Source organism: Somniosus microcephalus, chromosome 10 (assembly GCF_052327205.1).
Source record: "Somniosus microcephalus isolate GS21.2 chromosome 10, FLI_Smic_1.0, whole genome shotgun sequence".
Lineage (NCBI taxonomy): Eukaryota > Metazoa > Chordata > Chondrichthyes > Squaliformes > Somniosidae > Somniosus > Somniosus microcephalus.
Genome location: NC_140996.1, coordinates 4273390 through 4290346, shown reverse-complemented (window position 1 = coordinate 4290346; position 16957 = coordinate 4273390). Strand labels below are relative to the sequence as shown.

General features: G+C 51.6%; 1 protein-coding gene across 4 annotated transcripts in view; it reads left to right on the top strand.

Annotated features, from left to right (window-relative positions):
- Positions 1 to 16957, top strand: part of arhgef7b (Rho guanine nucleotide exchange factor (GEF) 7b) — a 115095-nt gene that overhangs the window by 17924 nt on the left and 80214 nt on the right. For 3 of the 4 annotated variants that reach the window (XM_085998341.1, XM_085998334.1, XM_085998342.1), the window contains exon 3: positions 15873 to 16006. The gene's annotated coding sequence lies outside the window, so the exon portion shown is untranslated. Of the gene's footprint in view, positions 1 to 15872; positions 16007 to 16957 lie in introns of those variants that run through there. The other variant, XM_085998333.1, reaches the window with a different exon arrangement.

Genomic DNA, 16957 nt, shown 5'->3' with positions numbered 1-16957 from the left:
TGCTCCCACAGTGCTGTTAGGGAGGGAGTTCCAGGATTTTGATCCAGCGACGATGAAGGATCGGCGATATACTTCTAAGTTAGGATGGTGTGTGACTTGGAGGTGGCGGTGTTCCCATGCGCCTGCTGCCCTTGTCCTTCTAGGTGGTAGAGGTCGCAGGTTTGGGAGGTGCTGCCGAAGAAGCCATGGCGAGTTGCTGCAGTGCATCTTGTAGATGGTACACACTGCAGCCACGGTGCGCCGGTGGCGGAGGGAGTGAATGTTTAAGGTGGGGGATGGGGTGCCAATCAAGCGGGCTGCTTTGTCCTGGATGGTGTCGAGCTTCTTGAGTGTTGTTGGAGCTGCACTCATCCAGGCAAGTGGAGAGTATTCCATCACACTCCTTACTTTGTGTGTCTGTGTCTGTCTCTGCCTCCCGCCTCTCTCGCTCTGCCTCCCGCCTCTCTCGCTCTGCCTCCCGCCTCTCTCGCTCTGCCACCCGCCGCGCGCGTGCGCTGTTCATCATCAGTTACATAATAGAACAATTAAATTGGTCAGAAACTCTGACTCAAACTCTCTGACTCAGAAACTGCCACTTCCCCGGCATCCAAATTCTGCCAGTCTTGCTGGAAATGCTAAGTGCCACACTGCAATAAGTAGCCTGGCCTAGTGATAAATCAATCCATTTTTACAGTCTGCTCTTGGATAGGAACCAGGCAGAGGCCATTCAGCCCCTCGAGCCTGTTCCGACATTCAGTTAAATCATGGCTGATCTGTACCTCGACTCCATTTACTCGCCTTTGATCCGTAGCCCTCGATACCATTAACCAACAAAAATCAATCACTCTTCAGTCTTGGATTGTTGTAAAAACACAAGTGGTTCACCAATGTCCTTTAGGGAAGGAAACCTGCCATCCTTGCTAATGCACGGCCCATTCATGTTTTCGCGCATGCGGGTTTCTTGCATTGAAAAGCCAGTGAGCGGCCTGCGCGGGACCTCCAGCATCGCAGCTTCCCGGGAACGTTGGTCCTACACGTAACTCCAGTTCCACACCAATGTGGTTGAATTTTAAATGCTCTCTGCTGTAAAACAATAGGTGCCCAGGACGAGGCCCATGACCAGCACCTCGGGAACTCTGGATCGGCAACTCGTGTTGCATTGTGATCGATCTCAGCGATGAGAACAAAATAAAAGTAGAAATTGGGCATGTTGCCAGTGTATTGACTGATGAGTGTGCATTGCAGATGAGTAATGAATTGCTGAAGCACTGTGCAAAGTCAGTTCATGTCGCGGGATGCGCCGGGGCCCTGCCTCTGTATTGATCTATGATCCTCTCCGTGTGCCTGTGCAGCAGAGTCAGCGCTTCTCATTACTGTGCGTATAATAAAGATTGATTATCATTGCACTGACTGGTCCCAAGACTGAATGTGATTAAAAGTCAGGATATGGTACAAGTAGCGAATTGCTTCCTTGCTAAGATAAATTGGATCAATGTTCCTAATTCCAATAATTGGGTTAATCGCTATTGAACAACCAGTATTGAAATGTTCCCACCTTGTTCAGCCCATTGCAAAGATATTCTCACCAGTAACCCGGGCAATATCCACAGGGGGAATAGGTGGGAGTGCCGATCATTGGCAGGCTGATTAACCACTCAAATCACACACTTGGACCCACTGACGAGTTGTCTCACCCTGTCCAGAGCAGTCGAACCAGAGGACACGGCCCGCGATTGAAGGGGGGTAAATTCAAAACTAATCCGCAGAAACTGTTTCAGTCAGCGAGTGGTCAATCTATGGAACAGGCTCCCTGGGGAAACAGTGGAAGCAGTTAGTATTGACTCATTCAAATGCAAATTGGAGAGATTTCTGTCAGAAAATAATATCTTGGGATCCAGTATCTGAGTAATTGGAGACATGACGTGTGGTGAGTGTAGCGAGCTCGGGAGGAACAGGTGACTGTGGACCTCTGGTTCCCAAAGCTCTCCACCACTGGGGGTTTTCCTCACCGCATGTCTGGGTCTGTTGTAGACTCATTGATGGAGATTGGTCAACAACTCCATTATCGTTGTATCATGGGACTGCCAGGGTGGTAGAAGGTGAACTAGATGGACCGTGGTCTCTTTCTGTCCAGCAATTCCTGTGTTCTGGTGAGCCACGGTTGGGCCGGGGAACGAGGTTTAGCAAGAAAACTCGTGGCGAGTCTCGGTCTGTGGTACTGCTGATTCATGGGGCACCCAATAAAATCAATCAGTTACAAGGCGGGATCACCACAAACTTGCTACGCTGACCTCTGATCTGCACTCTCGCCAAGAGGGCTCCACACTGGGAACCGAATTTTGTAATTTTGGGGCTGATTCTAATTAAGTGAAGAGAAAATGGGCAATACAATGACAGGAATTGTAACTACTGTATTACAGGTGTCCCATTTTAATTATAATATTTAATGTTACTGCAAGTCACCTGCAGATAATTTCTGCTGTAATAAGTGCATAATATTTATTTGGTGGGTAATAATATTTGGCTGTCAAAAGGTTAACAATTAGTAAATTTATCAAGAAAAACTGTTAATATGATGTCTCTCTTTTGGGTAAGATGTTAAACTGAGGCTGTAGTGTCTGTGTGTAGATAAAGACACTGAAGACAGGAGTTGGTTCATAGGTATTTACTAAGCAAGTCTGGGGGGGGGTTTCTAAAGGATATACACAATACACAGGCTTATATAGCCCAAGTGGCAATTACCGGCATTACGCACACCTGGGGCTCTTAAAGGCACATACACCATAATTGCTCTTAAAGGCACATACACCACAATTCCTCCCCTTCTAGCTAACTAGTACATCATATTTTAAGTAATTATTAATTACATGTTATATGCAAAATAATATACATTGCTGTATTAATTAATTATAAGTTAGTCTCTCAGGAGGCTTCCTGACTCCGTCCGGATAACGCCTCGGGGGTGTAGTAGTTTCTTGGGGGTGTAGTAGGTTCTTCTGGCAAGGCTGATTCGGCTTGAAGGCCAGTGTCGGGTTCATCGGGCTCCAGTATCACCGGATCGGAGGTAGATATGGGTATCTCTACTTCATCGTTAGATGTATAGAGTGGTGGTGTAGGTTGTCCCTTTTCGGATGACTTGATGATTTGGTCAGCATTGCGCCTTATTATGCTGTCTCCGATGTCCACGGTATACATCAGTGGTCCTAATCGTGTGCAGATAGTTCCAGGCTGCCATTTCTCGGTACGGTAGTCCCGGGCCAAAACCGGTTGGCCTATCTGGAAGGCCCTAGTTGGCCTTTCATTCATGCCCTGAAACTGCCAGTTCTCCACGTCCCTTCGGATGTTGGGCTTGACCAAATCCAGCTGGCATCTTAGGTTTCTATTGTCGAACATCATGGTGGGAGTTTGGTTAGTAACCATATGCGTTGCATTCCTATATGCAAATAAGAAGTTATCCACCTTGTGCTGAAGTTTTATGTCTTCATTACCCATGGCCTTGATGGCCTTCTTGAAGGTCTGGACAAACCTTTCAGCCAATCCATTGGTGGCGGGATGGTATGGGGCGGACGTGTAGTGCTTTACTCCATTGTTCTTTAAGAACTTTCTGAATTCTTCGGACACAAATTGCGGTCCATTATCAGAACATATCTGCTCCGGCAGCCCATTCCTGGCAAATATGGTCCTTAATACTGTGATGGTTTTTTCCGTGGTGGTGGAGGACATCTTTATTACCTCCGGCCACTTGGAGTGTGCATCAACTGCGATTAAGAACATTGAGTCCATAAATGGACCAGCAAAGTCGATGTGCACCCTTTGCCAGGGAGATGAGGGCCACTCCCATGGATGTAGAGGGGCCTGTGGCGGAGCATTTTGGACCTTCTGGCATCCTAGGCAGCTCTTGGTCATGTCTTCGATGTATCCATCGATACCTGGCCACCATACAAACGCCCTAGCTAGGTTCTTCATTTTCACTCCACCCAGATGCCCCTCGTGAAGCTCCTTTAGCACTTTATCCTGGAGTTTGGGTGGAATCACCACTCTGGATCCACACATCAAGGTTCCTCGGCACACTGACAGCTGTTCTCTTCTTTGCGAGAATGCTGGCAACAGTGGTTCGCCATGTGCTGGCCATCCCTTCACTGTTAAATCGTAGACCCGTGAGAGAGTAGGGTCATTTCTTGTCTCCCTTTCAATGGCAGAATTTGTCACCGGTAGACATTCCACTATGGTAGAGTGGAATATCTCTACTGGGTCTACTGTAGGTGCCTCTTCTATCATTGGCAACGGTAGGCGTGATAAACCGTCAGCATTCCCATGCTGTTTTGACCCTTTGTATTCAATGTTGTATTGGTGTGCCCCTAGAAAAAGGGACCACCTCTGTAGTCTTTGTGCCGTCATAATGGGGACACCTTTTTTAGGGTTGAATATGGAGATGAGGGGTTGATGGTCAGTCAGCAAGGTAAATTTTTGTCCGTGTAGGTAATGGTTGAATTTCTTCACTCCCCATACCAGGCTGAGTGCTTCCCTGTCTACCTGGGCATAGTTACGCTCAGCTGAGTTCAATGAGCGTGACGCAAAAGCTATTGGCCGTTCCGAGCCATCAGGGAATCTATGGGACAATACCGCTCCTATGCCGTAAGGGGATGCATCGCACGCCAGTCTGATTGGTAGTGATGGGTTGTAATGAGCCAAAATTTTCTCGGATGTGATTAAGTCTTTACATTTATGGAAGGCACGTTTACAGTCTTCGTTCCATTTCCAAATCACTCCTGTCTGTAGAAGATCATTAAGAGGGTGTAGAATAGTTGATAAGTTCGGTAAAAATTTATGATAGTAATTTATTAATCCCAGGAATGACCTTAATTGTGAAACATTTTCAGGTGCTGGGGCTTTTATAACTGCTTCAATTTTTTCAGGTGACTTATGCAACCCTTCCTTATTAATTATGTGGCCACAATATGATATCTGATTTTGGAAAAATTCGCACTTGGGGCGATTTGCTCGTAGGCCCCGTTCTTTCAGCCTAGTGAGCACCTGCTCCAAATTGGCAAGGTGCTCGTTGTCGTTTTCTCCTGTTCTAAGGATGTCGTCTAGGTAGCATTGAGTCCCCGGAATCCCTTGCAGGACTTGCTCCATAGCTCTTTGCCAGATAGCTGGAGCTGATGCTATTCCAAAAACCAGTCGATTGTACTGGTACAGGCCTTTGTGTGTGTTTATTGTGAGATACTTTTTAGAGGTCTCCTCAACCTCCATCTGTAGATATGCCTGTGCCAAGTCAATTTTTGTGAAACGTTTCCCTCCGGATAGTGAGGCGAAAATATCTTCTATCCTCGGAAGAGGATACTGTACCGTGTGAAGGACCGGGTTTACAGTCACCTTGAAGTCCCCACAGATGCGAATTTTTTTCTGTTCCTCAGAGTTATTTTTCAATGTTTTTTTCATGACTGGAACGATGGGTGTTGCCCATTCGCTCCAATCTATTTTGGATAAAACGCCTGCCTTTTCCAAATTCTTCAGCTCTGCCTCGACTGCCGGACGTATTGCGTATGGCACCGGTCTTGCCTTAAAAAATTGCTGTATCTTCCACTTTTATTGAGGTGGTGATGCCTTTCAAGGTTCCTAGTTTCTCTTGAAACACTTCTTTGGCATTGGCCAAGATGTCTTTTAATCGTTCAGGTATGATGTCATCATTGTTTTTTTCCTTACTGGTCACCATCAGTGCCTGAATGGAGTGCCAGTCTAAACGTATCTTCCTTATCCATTCACGTCCCAACAACGGTGGACCACCATCTTGTAGAATGTATAAATACAACTTTTGTATTTCTTTGCCGTTGTATACCACAGGCACCCTTATTTTTCCTTTGGGGTAGACTTTCTGCCCCGTATATGTTTTTAAGATAATGGATGTGTCTTTTAGAGGTATATGCGAAAATAGCCTCTCGTAATCTCGTCGATTTATTACGGTTAGAGCTGATCCTGTATCTAGCTCCATTTTAACTGGGGACCCTGCTATTGTGAGGGTAACCCAAATGGTTTGGTAATCCTCTTTGGCAAGTACATTATGTAATTTGAGACAGCTTAGTCTCTTGTTTCCGGAGTCGCTATCGCTATTCTGGTCTTCGGAGCTATTGTCCGTCATCATTTGTACCTTCCTGTACTTCTTTATTGATTTTTTGTTTTCTGTCAGTGGATTTATTTTGCCCAGATTGGCATACCCGTGCAATGTGTCCAATCTTACCACATTGCCTGCATGCTTTGCCCTTGAACCAGCAGTCCCTCTGGTTATGGGTGGATCTGCCGCAGCGATAACATCTTCCGAACTCCTGTGTCATTTTATGGGTGCCGAAGTCCTGTGTCTCTTGTTGTATCTCTGCAGCTCCTTTTGCTGCTGCTTCGTATAATACAGCCATACTGAAAGCTTTGTCCAATGTTAAATCTTTTTCAGAAAACAGTCTTTTTTGTGTCCCTTCACTTAAGAGACCGCAAACAAATTTGTCTCGAAGATAATCCGATAGTCCTGCTCCGAATTGGCAGTACTTTGATAGCTTTCTTAATTCGGTTCGGTAATCAGCGTTACTTTCATTCTTGTGTTGATTTCTCTTGAAGAACTTGAATCGTTCCGCTATCAGCAGCGGTGTTGGGTTTAAATGCTCCTGCAGGGTATCAACAATTTCTTTAAAAGTCTTGTCCTTTGGTTTGGCTGGAGTGATTAAATTTCGTAACAGCCCGTATGTCTTCGCGCCCATTAAGTTCAGAAGTACTGAAGCTTTTTTTTCATCTGTTATTCCATTTGCAGTGCAATAAACCGCTACTCTTTCCACGTATGTGGTCCAATCTTCTATTTCGCCATCAAAAGCCTCAATATTACCAGATTTAGGCATTTCAGAAAAGATATGGCGCTTCCCGCGCTTTTTTTTTTTTCTCTCTGTAGCAACGATATGGCGCTTCCCGCGCTTTCCCGCCGCTGCTACCGATAACAACACTGTTTTACTGTGGTTTCCTTTTATTCACTGTTGGAGACTCGTTCCCGACAGAGGTCTAAACGCTGACCTGCTTGCCGCGCCGGCCGTCTCTCGAGTGCACCCTCCCAGTCCGTTATTGCTTGCCTCCGATTTCGCTGCCTGTCTCAGCTGTAGAGCCCGCCGCTGGAGCTCCAGCCTGACGCCCAGGAAGGATTAGCGCAGTACCTGTCACCAGCTTGGCCAGTTGGTGAAACCACAGTTTCTCTTACTTCCTTGAGTCTTCTGGACGCTGGAGGAATCGATGTCCTTGAGGTGCTGCCGAATTGCAGGTAAGTCCGTTTCCACTTCGTCGCCACTGTAGTGTCCGTGTGTAGATAAAGACACTGAAGACAGGAGTTGGTTCATAGGTATTTACTAAGCAAGTCTGGGGGGGGTGGTTTCTAAAGGATATACACAATACACAAGCTTATATAGCCCAAGTGGCAATTACCGGCATTACGCACACCTGGGGCTCTTAAAGGCACATACACCATAATTGCTCTTAAAGGCACATACACCACAGAGGCCCTGTTCTCCCGATTCATGTGGTTATAAAGAAAGAACAGAGTTTCCTCCTTAATATTATCGCTCAACCAAATCGTCCAACCAGTTTTGTTGGCCATTCATTTGGTGTTTTATGGGATCTTGCTATGCCCACATTGGTTGCCGTGTTTGCCTACAGAACAGCGAGTTTCTAAAAGGTAAATCACTGGCTGTGAAGTGCTGCAGATGTGAGGCGGTGCTCGATAAATGCGAGTTTGCTTCTTCCTTTGTGTTTATTAATGTTGGCGGTCGGATTGTTCAAAAACTTTGGTCGCCCAGTTCCAGAGACTACTGATCAGCCTAGGGACTGAAGATCTGCCTCTCTGTGGCTTTGTGCCAACCCATGTGGCTGCCATGGCCTCACAGGAGCTGCTGTTGATGACCAGATACAAGCACCAGTCTGTGCATACCCTGTGGCTGGGGATCCAGTATGAGCCAGAGTCCGTTTCAAGCGGAGGGAAATTAGAACGATAAAATAATCAACAATGAAGCAGAACGAGGGGCATTTTTTAAAATCAAAGTGAGCGTGTCCCCATCCAATGGAGTGAGTTTTTTTCTTGTTGAGGTGATGGGTGAGATACTGGCTCATTCTGGAACTATTTCCTCTGGTGTGGGGTGGGATGTCCAGAACAATCTTAAAATTAGAGCCAGGCCGTTCAGGGGTGATGTCAGGAAGCACTTCTTCACACAAAGGGTGGTGGAAATCTGGAACGCTTCCCCCCCCCCCCCCCCTGCCCCCAAAAAGCTGTTGAGGCTGGGGGTCAACTGAAAATGTCAAAACTGAGATTGACAGATTTTTGTTGGTTAAGGGTTACAGAACCAAGGCGGGTAGATAGAGTTAAGATACAGATCAGCCATGATCTAATTGAATGGCGGAACTGGCTCGAGGGGCTGAATGGCCTCCCCCTGTTCCTATGCTCTGGAATATGCTTGACTCAACTCACTCGTGGTTTTTTGTCATTGGGTTAAATAAAGTGTCCGAGAGAGAGGTCTGCCTGGCTGGTTTGGGCTGGAATTGGAAAAATATATGTCAGTGAGCTGCGTATTGGCCTTGACATGTAGGGGTGGGTGGGGGATCGGGAGAGACGGTGAATGAGCTCTCAGCAGGTAGCTCGCAGGCGAACCCGACGTTCCCTCCTCGGGTTCTGACTGGCCTGTTTGGCTTTCAGATGTGGATCCTGTCCCTCAGAATTTCAGATGGCCTGAATTTTGTGTGAATACTTATCCCCATGGCAACTGGAGCCTAAAACAGCTGAATAACTATTTGCAGCAAATCCAGCATCGCACGTTTTGTCTTGCTGACCGAATTGGTGAAATTAAAATGAGTATCTGAGGGCCAGCGACGGCAAGGCTGGGGGAAGGGATATTAGAACAGTGCCATACACTAAATATCATCTCACAGGCTCTTTGCAGTTTGTTCTTAAGGTGTGCAGGCTAACCTAGGTGACTAGCAAATACTGATCAACGACTACAACTTGCATTTATATAGCGCCTTTAACATGTCCCAAGGCGCTTCACAGGAGCGTTATTAAAGAAAATCGTACACCCAGCCACATGAGATATTAGGACGTGACCAAAAGCTTGGTCAAAGAGGGAGGTTTTAAGGAGTGTCTTGAAGGAGGAGAGAGAGGCGGAGCGGTTTAGGGAGGGATTTCCAGAGCTCGGGGCCCAGGCAGCTGAAGGCAAGGCCGCCAATGGTGGAGCGATGAAAATCAGGGATGCGCAAGAGGCCAGAATTGGAGGAGCGCGGCGATCTCGTAGGGCTGGAGGAGGTTACAGCGATAGGGTGGGGTGAGGACATGGAGGGATCTAAACACGAGGATGAGAATTTTGAAATCGAGGCGTTGTCGGACCGGGAGCTAATGTAAGTCAGCGAGCGCAGGGGTGATGGGTGAACGGGACTGGGTGTGAGTTAGGACACGGGGCAGTGAGCACAGGGGGTGATGGGTGAACGGGACTGGGTGTGAGTTAGGACACGGGGCAGTGAGCACAGGGGGTGATGGGTGACCGGGAGTGGGTGTGAGTTAGGACACGGGGCAGTGAGCACAGGGGGTGATGGGTGAACGGGACTGGGTGTGAGTTAGGACACGGGGCAGTGAGCACAGGGGGTGATGGGTGAACGGGACTCGGTGCAAGTTAGGACACGGGGCAGTGAGCACAGGGGGTGATGGGTGAATGGGACTGGGTGTGACTTAGGACACGGGGCAGTGAGCACAGGGCGATGGGTGAACGGGACTTGGTGCGAGTTAGGACACGGGGCAGTGAGCACGGGGTGATGGGTGAACGGGACTGGGTGTGAGTTAGGACACGGGGCAGTGAGCACGGGGTGATGGGTGAACGGGACTTGGTGTGACTTCAGACACGGGGCAGTGAGCACAGGGGGTGATGGGTGAACGGGACTGGGTGTGAGTTAGGACACGGGGCAGTGAGCACGGGGTGAACGGGACTCGGTGTGAGTTAGGACACGGGGCAGTGAGCACGGGGTGATGGGTGAACGGGACTCGGTGTGAGTTAGGACACGGGGCAGTGAGCACGGGGTGATGGGTGAACGGGACTCGGTGTGAGTTAGGACACGGGGCAGTGAGCACGGGGTGATGGGTGTGAGTTAGGACACGGGGCAGTGAGCACGGGGTGATGGGTGAACAGGACTTGGTGCGAGTTAGGACAGGGGGTGAGGGGTGAACGGGACTGGGTGTGAGTTAGGACACGGGGCAGTGAGCACAGGGGGTGATGGGTGAACGGGACTGGGTGCGAGTTAGGATGGGGTGATGGGTGAACGGGACTGGGTGCGAGTTAGGACAGGGGGTGATGGGTGAACGGGACTGGGTGTGAGTTAGGACGGGGTGATGGGTGAACGGGACTCGGTGTGAGTTAGGACAGGGGGTGATGGGTGAACGGGACTGGGTGCGAGTTAGGACGGGGTGATGGGTGAACGGGACTGGGTGTGAGTTAGGACAGGGGGTGATGGGTGAACGGGACTGGGTGCGAGTTAGGACGGGGTGATGGGTGAACGGGACTGGGTGTGAGTTAGGACAGGGGGTGATGGGTGAACGGGACTCAGTGTGAGTTAGGACAGGGGGTGATGGGTGAACGGGACTCGGTGTGAGTTAGGACGGGGTGATGGGTGAACGGGACTGGGTGGGAGTTAGGACAGGGGGTGATGGGTGAACGGGACTCGGTGTGAGTTAGGACGGGGTGATGGGTGAACGGGACTCGGTGGGAGTTAGGACAGGGGGTGATGGGTGAACGGGACTCGGTGCGAGTTAGGACAGGGGGTGATGGGTGAACGGGACTCGGTGTGAGTTAGGACAGGGGGTGATGGGTGAATGGGACTCGGTGGGAGTTAGGACAGGGGGTGATGGGTGAACGGGACTCGGTGTGAGTTAGGACAGGGGGTGATGGGTGAACGGGACTCGGTGTGAGTTAGGACAGGGGGTGATGGGTGAACGGGACTCGGTGCGAGTTAGGACAGGGGGTGATGGGCGATCGGGACTCGGTGCGAGTTAGGACAGGGGGTGATGGGCGAACGGGACTCGGTGCGAGTTAGGACAGGGGGTGATGGGTGAACGGGACTCGGTGCGAGTTAGGACAGGGGGTGATGGGTGAACGGGACTCGGTGCGAGTTAGGACAGGGGGTGATGGGTGAACGGGACTTGGTGCGAGTTAGGACGGGGTGATGGGTGAACGGGACTTGGTGCGAGTTAGGACGGGGTGATGGGTGAACGGGACTCGGTGTGAGTTAGGACAGGGGGTGATGGGTGAACGGGACTCGGTGTGAGTTAGGACGGGGTGATGGGTGAACGGGACTGGGTGCGAGTTAGGACAGGGGGTGATGGGTGAACGGGACTCGGTGCGAGTTAGGACGGGGTGATGGGTGAACGGGACTCGGTGCGAGTTAGGACAGGGGGTGATGGGTGAACGGGACTCGGTGCGAGTTAGGACAGGGGGTGATGGGTGAACGGGACTCGGTGCGAGTTAGGACAGGGGGTGATGGGCGATCGGGACTCGGTGCGAGTTAGGACAGGGGGTGATGGGCGATCGGGACTCGGTGCGAGTTAGGACAGGGGGTGATGGGCGAACGGGACTCGGTGCGAGTTAGGACAGGGGGTGATGGGTGAACGGGACTCGGTGCGAGTTAGGACAGGGGGTGATGGGTGAACGGGACTCGGTGCGAGTTAGGACAGGGGGTGATGGGTGAACGGGACTTGGTGCGAGTTAGGACGGGGTGATGGGTGAACGGGACTTGGTGCGAGTTAGGACGGGGTGATGGGTGAACGGGACTCGGTGTGAGTTAGGACAGGGGGTGATGGGTGAACGGGACTCGGTGTGAGTTAGGACGGGGTGATGGGTGAACGGGACTGGGTGCGAGTTAGGACAGGGGGTGATGGGTGAACGGGACTCGGTGCGAGTTAGGACAGGGGGTGATGGGTGAACGGAACTCGGTGCGAGTTAGGACAGGGGGCGATGGGTGAACGGGACTGGGTGCGAGTTAGGACAGGGGGTGATGGGTGAACGGGACTCGGTGCGAGTTAGGACAGGGGGTGATGGGTGAACGGGACTCGGTGCGAGTTAGGACAGGGGGTGATGGGTGAACGGGACTGGGTGCGAGTTAGGACAGGGGGTGATGGGTGAACGGGACTTGGTGCGAGTTAGGACGGGGTGATGGGTGAACGGGACTTGGTGCGAGTTAGGACGGGGTGATGGGTGAACGGGACTGGGTGTGAGTTAGGACAGGGGGTGATGGGTGAACGGGACTCGGTGTGAGTTAGGACGGGGTGATGGGTGAACGGGACTGGGTGGGAGTTAGGACAGGGGGTGATGGGTGAACGGGACTCGGTGTGAGTTAGGACGGGGTGATGGGTGAACGGGACTGGGTGGGAGTTAGGACAGGGGGTGATGGGTGAACGGGACTCGGTGTGAGTTAGGACGGGGTGATGGGTGAACGGGACTCGGTGGGAGTTAGGACAGGGGGTGATGGGTGAACGGGACTCGGTGCGAGTTAGGACAGGGGGTGATGGGTGAACGGGACTCGGTGTGAGTTAGGACAGGGGGTGATGGGTGAATGGGACTCGGTGGGAGTTAGGACAGGGGGTGATGGGTGAACGGGACTCGGTGCGAGTTAGGACAGGGGGTGATGGGTGAACGGGACTCGGTGGGAGTTAGGACAGGGGGTGATGGGTGAATGGGACTCGGTGTGAGTTAGGACAGGGGGTGATGGGTGAACGGGACTCGGTGTGAGTTAGGACAGGGGGTGATGGGTGAACGGGACTCGGTGCGAGTTAGGACAGGGGGTGATGGGCGATCGGGACTCGGTGCGAGTTAGGACAGGGGGTGATGGGCGAACGGGACTCGGTGCGAGTTAGGACAGGGGGTGATGGGTGAACGGGACTCGGTGCGAGTTAGGACAGGGGGTGATGGGTGAACGGGACTCGGTGCGAGTTAGGACAGGGGGTGATGGGTGAACGGGACTTGGTGCGAGTTAGGACGGGGTGATGGGTGAACGGGACTTGGTGCGAGTTAGGACAGGGGGTGATGGGTGAACGGGACTTGGTGTGAGTTAGGACAGGGGGTGATGGGTGAACGGGACTCGGTGTGAGTTAGGACAGGGGGTGATGGGTGAACGGGACTCGGTGTGAGTTAGGACGGGGTGATGGGTGAACGGGACTGGGTGCGAGTTAGGACAGGGGGTGATGGGTGAACGGGACTCGGTGCGAGTTAGGACAGGGGGTGATGGGTGAACGGGACTCGGTGCGAGTTAGGACAGGGGGTGATGGGTGAACGGGACTCGGTGCGAGTTAGGACAGGGGGTGATGGGTGAACGGGACTCGGTGCGAGTTAGGACAGGGGGTGATGGGCGATCGGGACTCGGTGCGAGTTAGGACAGGGGGTGATGGGCGATCGGGACTCGGTGCGAGTTAGGACAGGGGGTGATGGGCGAACGGGACTCGGTGCGAGTTAGGACAGGGGGTGATGGGTGAACGGGACTCGGTGCGAGTTAGGACAGGGGGTGATGGGTGAACGGGACTCGGTGCGAGTTAGGACAGGGGGTGATGGGTGAACGGGACTTGGTGCGAGTTAGGACGGGGTGATGGGTGAACGGGACTTGGTGCGAGTTAGGACGGGGTGATGGGTGAACGGGACTCGGTGTGAGTTAGGACAGGGGGTGATGGGTGAACGGGACTCGGTGTGAGTTAGGACGGGGTGATGGGTGAACGGGACTGGGTGCGAGTTAGGACAGGGGGTGATGGGTGAACGGGACTCGGTGCGAGTTAGGACAGGGGGTGATGGGTGAACGGAACTCGGTGCGAGTTAGGACAGGGGGCGATGGGTGAACGGGACTGGGTGCGAGTTAGGACAGGGGGTGATGGGTGAACGGGACTCGGTGCGAGTTAGGACAGGGGGTGATGGGTGAACGGGACTCGGTGCGAGTTAGGACAGGGGGTGATGGGTGAACGGGACTGGGTGCGAGTTAGGACAGGGGGTGATGGGTGAACGGGACTCGGTGTGAGTTAGGACACGGGGTGATGGGTGAACGGGACTCGGTGTGAGTTAGGACAGGGGGTGATGGGTGAACGGGACTCGGTGTGAGTTAGGACACGGGGTGATGGGTGAAGGGGACTCGGTGTGAGTTAGGACAGGGGGTGATGGGTGAACGGGACTCGGTGTGAGTTAGGACAGGGGGTGATGGGTGAACGGGACTCGGTGTGAGTTAGGACACGGGCAGCAGAGTTTTGGATGTGCTCAAGTTTACGGAGGGTGGAATGTAGGAGACCGGCCTGGAGAGAATTGGAACAGTCGAGTCTAGGGGTAACAAAGGCATGGTTGAGGGTTTCGGCAGCAGACGGGCGATGTTACAAAGTATTTACAACACCGAAACAGGCCATTCAGCCCAACAGGTCCCTGCTGGTGGTGGTCGGTGGTCTTGGTGATGCGAGAGGATATGGGACCGGAGGAGGCCCAAAAGAGTTGATAGTCAAACACGGCCCTGAATGTAGATCTTACGACATGTGACAACCAGGAGTTACACTGAGAGAGTAGTGACGCAAGGGTCTGCTCTGACCTTAACTGCAGGTATACCCAAAATCCCCACACATAGTGCAGGGGAAATACCAGAAGTAAATGAAGCACAGCTGGCAGCCATGGTGGACTAGGAAATGATTGAAGGGTGTGAGTGCGAGGAGTGAGATTTATCTTCTGAGGGGTTCTGACACTGTGCTAGCTCCCCCCCCCCCCCCCCCCCCCACCCCCAAAGTATCTCATTGTTCAACACCTCAATTTATTCTGTAGTGCGTTCCCATGTTTGGGATTGTCCTACGAAAGCGATGAGTCGTTCAGTATCTCTGTGAATTACTTCAGATAACCCGACCTGACCCACCCCGCTGCAATAATCCCGCAATCGTCAGATAAGCTGGCTCACTTTGCTGTCCCTAACCTCGTGGAAGATCCGAGGCAGGTGGGGTGTTTTTTTAACGTGTTCTGGGGATGTGGGTGACTCTGGCTGGGTTTTATTTATTGCCCGTCCTTATTGTCCTCCGAGGGTTGCAGTGAGCCATCCTGAACTGCTGCAGTCACTGGGCTGATGGTGTTAAGTAGCAAATTGCAGGCCGCTGACAGAATGATGGTAGATGACTCAGTCAGAGCAGAACCTGGTGTTGGTGTTGTTCCCGTGACATTGCTGCTCTCGTCCTTCTCGGTGGTGGAGTTGGCAGGGGAGGGAGGTGCTGTCCACGTAACCTTGGTGAGTTGCTGCAGTGCATCCTGTTAGAATGTATGTGCTGCAGCCATAGTGTGCTGGTGGTGGAGAGGGTAAACACTGAATTCCGTGCCAAGGGCACTGATCAAACAAACTGATGTACAGTAAACTCTCGTTTAAACAGCACTTAATTATCCGGAATTCTTTAATAACCGGCAAAATAGATAGCCGGTAATCTTGGCGAATCCATCCAGCACTCGTTCTTCCGAGTCCGAGTTTCCCGCGGTGGCCGAGTTAGTCAGTGGTTTTAATTTTTTTGTTAAAAATCGCCTACCTCTGTTATCCAGAATTTTTTATCAACCGGCACCATCCTGGTCCCGTAGGTGCTGGATCCGAAAGAGTTTCCTGTATATGGTGGGACTCCATTTCATGTGATCAGCATGAGATAGCATCATTGAAACCGGGCTTCTGTTGAAGGGTCATTCCTCTTGGAGTGTAGAGCTGGGGAAGATGCGAAATGTTCACTGTTTGGGTCACGACTGAAACTGGAAATTGCGGATATTAAAAAAATGATGTACAAGGCATATTCTGATAAACATAAATGATTATCAATTGCTGTCGTGCGGTACAACTAATTAGCTTGTTGTGTTCTGCAGATATTGGTGTTGGAAGTGACTCAGTATGTGCGCGGCACCCATCCCATCATATAAAGCCGATTGAGTCTCTGGCTGGATCACATTTGTCACTTGGAAGAACTTCAAAAAATTTTCCTGGAAAATATCGAAGTTTGGTGAGTGAAAGTTGAACTTTGGGGGGAGGGAGGAAATTCAAACTAAGGAAATGACTGCAGAGAAAAGTAGGGAGAGAGAAATCTCACATTGGTTCTCCGGATGGGTGGGTAACGGCCAGGAGATCGTGCCCATATTGCCAGGGTGTGCTCCCAGTAGGCGAAGCCCTGTGGTGGGAGCCCTGCTTCGTAAAGTGCCCTCCATTGGTGCCACCGTTACCGTTTCCCAGCCGAGATGCACTTCCCACAGGCCCCTACTGACGAGTGCACTTCACTAACGGACTCTGTTAGAAAGGCATGATGCTTCACCATCCTTGGGGGCGGGAAGGTCCTCCTATTTTGTTTGTCTACAATTGCTCACCCTGTATTTTTGGCTGTTTCACTTAATAAGGCCGTTTAACTTTAATCTTCAAGGATGACATTTTGATCTGTCTGAACTGAGAAACTCCCTGCTGGTGCAGCTCCAACTCCTGCTGGGATAATCTCCTGATGTACCCTCACTCCTGGGATCGCCTCGCTTTTCCGCCATTCAGTAGATCATGGCTGATCTGTATCTTAACTCCATATACCCGCCTTGGTTCTGTAACCTTTAATACCGTCACCCAACAAAAATTCATCAATTTCAGTTTTGAAATTTTCAATTGACCCCCAGCCTCAACAGCTTGGGGTGGGGGGGTGGGGAGAGATGAGGAAGAAAAGCTGTTTGATTGGGTGGGGGCGGGAGGTCATGTGATCAAACCTCCAGGAATACATCCAATCAGAGTTGGCAAGTCCTACCCCGACTCCCGCTGGGATAGCCCCCCCAGTGTACCCCGACTCCCGCTGGGCTAACCCCCACCCCCAGTGTGTCCCGACTCCCGCTGGGCTAGCCCCCCCCCCCCAGTGTGTCCCGACTCCCGCTATCCTCACGCTGGATGCAGTGCTCCATTGAAGCGGAGAGCCCAGCTTTGTGAC